Source organism: Pipra filicauda, unplaced genomic scaffold (assembly GCF_003945595.2).
Source record: "Pipra filicauda isolate LSUMZ 115617 unplaced genomic scaffold, ASM394559v2 scaffold212_size3012638_pilon, whole genome shotgun sequence".
Lineage (NCBI taxonomy): Eukaryota > Metazoa > Chordata > Aves > Passeriformes > Pipridae > Pipra > Pipra filicauda.
Window position 1 is genome coordinate 2098615 of NW_024104324.1, and position 6016 is coordinate 2104630.

Below are 6016 nucleotides of genomic sequence, written 5' to 3' on the forward strand. Positions count from 1 at the left end.
AGACAATAGTCTCAGCCTTTTTAAATATGATACAGTTCCTTCCTGTTAGATTTTTGAGATGTCAGACAATTCAAACAGAACTATGTCCTGCCTCTTCAGATACTTCTTCCCACAGCATCGTCAAACATCATGATCCTAGGCAGTAGATGCTCTATTAATTCCCCAACATTTGAAGGGACTGAGAAGGTAAAACTCACTGAAAGTAAAACCCACTATCAAGAGCTCTACTCTTTCTTAAACTGGATGGCTCATGACACTGTTACAAGTTACAGCCACAAACATGCTCAATTAGGACAAGAGGGGAAAAAACCACCCAGGTATAGTACTTCTTACAGAAGTTACTGTAGTAGAACTAGCAGTGTGAAATTCAGTTCATCATGCCTGCAACTGTAACACAACCGTATTTTTTTTGTCCCCTCTTTATCTTTCTCTGCATATATGCAGTGATAGGACAAGGGGTAATGGCTTTGAGCTGCGAGTTGGTTTAGATAAGGTATTAGGAAAAAATTCTGTACTATGAGGCTCTGGAAGAGGTTGCCCAGAGAAGCAGATGTCCCATCCCTGGAAGTGTTTGAGGCCAGGCTGGATGGAGCTCTGAGCAACCTGGTCTAGTGGAAGGTGCCCCTGACCATGGCAGAGTGGCTGGAATTAGATGATCTTTGTGTTGGCTCTATTCAACCCAAGCCATTCTAGGATTCTATGATACAGTTCTTTATACAGTTTACATGAAAAAGTAGCAAGACATTCAAGGGATGAAAACCTGTCCATTACAGCTGCAGTATAGGTAGCACACTGGGAAAGTGGCTAAGACACAAATGTAAAAAACTGACCTTGCAAAGAAGAAATGTGCTTGTTCTTTGAAATTAAATATATTTATTATTATGCTGGAAAACAGGTATTAACAACTGCTGTTAGCCAGACCTTTAATCTGTGGACAGCTAAAGAACAATTAAAAGCCCAAAAGTGTGCCAAACACCATCAGATTAGCAGAATGTGCAATTAAAAAAAAAACAGGCAGAGAAAATAGAAGCTTACCCAATGCAACATGCCCTACCCAACACCACAGCCATGGAAACAGATGAAGGATCTGAGAGACTATATGACTGGGAGGCACAACAAGAGAGCAGGGAAGCAGAGAACTTGCTGGGCCAAACCTAGTGGAGATAGGCTTTGAAATCAAGAGGAAGCAAACTGTTCCTTTCAATGTTCAGGAATTTATGCACATCCATGGGCAGCAGGGAAACAAAGCAGAGCCATTTTTATCTTCCCAGTGCAACTATTTTGCAATTTTTATATTAGTGTTGTCCTCACTAATTGCAAAAATGGTTATTGCTAACAGAAAAAAAAAGGTGACATAATATGCACAATAATACATATGATATACAGTAAAAGCTTTTCTACTTATAGTTTACTACCAGTTTTAATTGATTTGACCTAGAAAGTGATTTAAAGCTATACTGGTTCATCAATAAATAAAGTGAGAGCAAGGCAAGGTCTGCAGTGAAAACTAATACCCTATAGACTGATATAAATTGAAGAAAGGCAAGTTCTGATGTTCACAAAATGGTCCTTCAGTCTATAAAACCTAACAACTAACACAGTCAAATTGCTTCTTTGTATCATTCACACTTCATTATGATTGCTTTTTCACATTGAAACACTGTGTGTTTTTTACTAACAGTAAAATAGACATGTACCATTTTAGCCGTAATTATGTGTCAATTGATAAAATACTAAAGTCGCAATGAAGCCTGACCTCATGGTCTGCACGGTTTGGTAAATATATCAAAATAGAAAGAAGTGTTGCTAGAGCAATTTGAGTTGGCCAAATTAATGCTGGTATGAAATGAGTATTCCTTTTCTAGGACCTGATCTAGTTCTCTTAAGCAGAGATTTATTGTAGATCAGGAGTACTTAAGTGTTGCAATCAACCAGGCCATACACATTATTCCTTGTGCACTGAGGTATTTTCACTTAAGGAAAAATCTCTAACAGGTATTTTCACTTAAGCAAGAGTCTGTAACAGGCACTTTTCAAACAGCCCAGTAATAAAGCTGAAGCTTTTTAACTGCAATTAAAGAAGGTAAATATAAAAGTAACTTCTACCCTTAATTTAATCAAGGCAGATACCTGCTTCCCTGCCAGTTCATAACTCAAGAGACTGTGCACATTTTTATTTCTCCCTCTAGAAAACTCTAGATGAAATCCCTTACCCCTAACCTATGCAAGAAAAAAGAATAAAAATCAATCAACCAACCACACAAGACGTAAACCTGAAGACCTGACATTATTCCTTACGATCTGTTTCCAAACCATGAACATTTGTATGCCCTTTGAAGCTATAGGAGTCATTGGATTCATATAAATCCATTGGAGGTTCAGCCAATTTTATTGAAAACTGAAGGATTCTAAATCAAAAAGCCAAATCTTCTGTTTTGCTGAGAAAAAATAAATGGGTTGAAAAATAAGTCAAAACAGAAGTTTGACTTGCACGATGCCTCACATGTGAGGCAGTCAAAACCTTTGCAAGCCAAAATGGCAGCTGGCAACACTAGTGAGGTCCTTCGCAAGCATCTTGCAGCTGTGAAGGACACCTGACTTTATCAGCCCTTAAATCAAAACACTAACCAACAAGGTAGTTTTCCACAGATTTGTCTTGCAACCAATTGCTGATATGAACTTTAGCTGAAGCAGATTAGGACGTGATTTCTCGTGTATGGATTTTCCACTATGTAACAAGGAGTACATCTTATGCCTCAGTCTTTATAAGCTCTGTGATTTATCTCAAAACTACTCCTGTTATTCACAGCATTCTTCTGAAATACACTTTTTCTGTGGGCCTGCTCCAGAAGAGAAACAGCTTATTTGAGATCTTTGATTCCCTAGAGAGCAGCAACTCAAGACTCCAGTGCAACATCTGTCCTATTCTATAGTCTCTGCAATGCTCTTGCAGCAACAGACTGAAGCAAAGGCCCCAACTGCCTCGGGCGAGCTTGGACTTTCCAGGAAGCCACTGTTGGAGAGAAGCAGTGGTGTTTTACAGGTCTATCAGCTAACCAAAATAGCCACTCACAGCTGAAAGCACATTCATTAACACCACGTGTCATTAGATTTCCACATTTCTCTCTAAAGATATTTAGTATTAATATTTGATGTATGCATGCATACATGACCCCAAAACTCGACAGTTTTTATTTACAGTCTTTATTTCCATTGCCTTGCTGCTGCTTTTGATGAATGCACAAGTACACCCGGGACTCTCAGAAATCAGCTCAGAATTGTAATCCTTATTCTTCTGCACTGGTGTGTGGGAAATCTGCTCTTTGACACTGGCATGCTCCAAGTCTGTCAGGGTCCACTGAACACCCCAGGACACCCTACACACACTTGACCTCACAGGGGCACCCCGACACTGCCATTCTGTCTGCTGGTCACGCTGTGCAAACAGGTAATTCACTGCCATCTCCTGGCAAACTGCGACTAGGGAGTTTCTGCCCAGACTGAGAGACAGCACTGACACAGCTGTCACCCAGAATCAGCCCGATCAAAGAGAAATCACACTTCAACCTGCAACAACACTTAAAAGTGGTGGCAAGAGAAGCACACAGAAGTTCTGCAAGGGACACCACTGCCTCTCTGTCCCTTTCCTCCCTAAACCAATATTGGACAGAACTTCAGGCTTGCTCCTGAAGAGAGCTTCCAGCATTCACAGGAACCTGGTGAGAACAGCAGCTCACAAGAGGGTTATCACATCCACACCTTAACACGCAATAGAAGGCATGGTACCCAACCAGTATTCAATCTTAGTTTTCTGTTAGAAAAAAGTAACAGAGGGTTTGGAAAACCCTGAAATTGAAGTTGTCTAAAACCCAGTTGCTGCTATAAGTGATCTTATCCATTTACCTAGAGCAAAACTGTTTCTCTGTTACTTCAGGGGAAACCAGGACCTGAAAAGTTCACATTAACTCTTACACAGAATCTGATGTGCTTGCTGCAGAAGGAAATTCTACTCTCCAGACTATTTCCAGAGAGAAAGACTGGAAAAATTCTAAGCAAAACTGCCTTAATAATATAGGATGATTGAGAATACACATAAACTTACTTAAGTTGGTTTATTTTAGGCAAAAAGAATGAAATTGAAAAAAGGACCACTGATTAAATTACAGAATTAAGCCAGTAGTCATCCAGTTGGCATTTAAGCACTGCTGTAAAGCCATCTTCACACTAGACCAATTCATATGATCAGATGGAATACTCAATCTCATTACACAAGCACATATATTCCTGCTCCATTTTGCTTCTGCCTTTATGGAACACTGCAGATGTTTCTGCTCCACGTGTTCAACAGAAAGGTCACACACCCTCTGGCCCTACTTCACTCTCCCATTCTTTTGCCCTGGGACTCTTTCCAAGTGCTACCTTTTAACTATTCCATTTACACAGCCATGAAAAAGCATATGTATCTGAAGTCCAACTCTTATTTTTATTCCTGCCTGCAAAATTCACATCCAAAATTCAGTTTTGAAATCCACCCTAGGTTCTTCTCAACAGCACTACAGGGAACATTAGTGCAGTAAAGCTCAGTGCTGACACAAACAGTGTTTACTTCCCTCCTCCAGCCACTGTAACACAGCAGACTTTAGAAGGGTGCTGTACAGATGAAAACCTTGTTATTCTGAAGTGCCAAAATTATAGATGATACATTATAGACACACATTATATATCAGCTAATGTCAGTAACAGCTGCTACTTGACTGATTAGACTTTCTAGACCAACTTGTCTAGCAGCCCCAACAAAACCACCAAATTTTCTCAATTTCTTCAAGGCATTAAGGAAACATTTTGAAAAATGCTATTCAGCACATACTGTCCTCGAATTTCTCCATTTTAACTGAGTAGAAAGTCTAATCAAACTGTTTTTCCAAGGCACGCACTGACAAAATATTCTGTGAGTGCCTTGGGACAGGTGATGACCAAGTGGAAACACCTGTTTACCACCACTGCCATGCCTCTCCATATTGCACTTTGAAGGGATTAGCTTTCTTCAAACATCTTAAAGCCTCAATAATTTTGCCATTTCTGGTAAATATTGCTACTTTTGCTTTTTACCTACTATGGAATTAGTGGAGGGAAAGGATCTCCACCTGCCTTTAAAACTATACTACTGCTGACAAGCTACAATGTCAAAATGTGTTTAGTATTTGGCTTTGTTGATTGGCAATTTGCAGCCACAAAGGGGAAGAAAAAGAAGTCAAAATGCTCTACCTCAATTCAACAGCGAACCTCTTCAAATAGAAGATAACTAAAATTAAGTGCAAGTTCAGCTGAGGCCCTGATGTTTTATTTCATTAAGAATTTACTCATTTAGGATTTCAAATCTGAACCGGTACCCCCCTCCTACCACCTTTCCAAGAGACACTCTCCACGAGTAACAGGTATTTAAACTCCATGTCTTGTATTTACTGACAGACCATAAACAGACACAGCTAGAGTACTGTAGTCTGTTCTATCATTAAAAAGTTGGTTGGTCTGTGTACAAAAGATTCTGAGTACTGAATTTGCCTCTTTGCATTCTGACAGCAGCAGAATCAGGTAAGGTAAATGTACGATCATATGAGCAGTAAAATGTGCAAGATGAGTAAGCACTGAAATCTTTTGCCAGTTTTAAAACCACTGGCTACATTTCCACCACCCCTCAGACTCTCCTCCCCTTACCTGAACTCGCTCACACACTGGTGGTGTAATGCAGGAATAGTAGGCTGGGAAAGGTGGTTTCAAAGTCAACTCTTCCTATTCTCAAAGCCTGTAATTGCTTCACTGAAAAACCTTAAGGAAAACTCTGGGATTAGTTAAGCATGATGTTTTAAGAGCAAAGTGTGGCAATTATACTTCAAAAGCTTAAATAACTTATAGAAGCTGCTTGATGCAAGTATTTATTCATATCCAATATGGAATTAACTACTTACAAAGCAAGACCTTTCAAGCTACTAAGTGTTGCTACTTACACTCAGGAGTA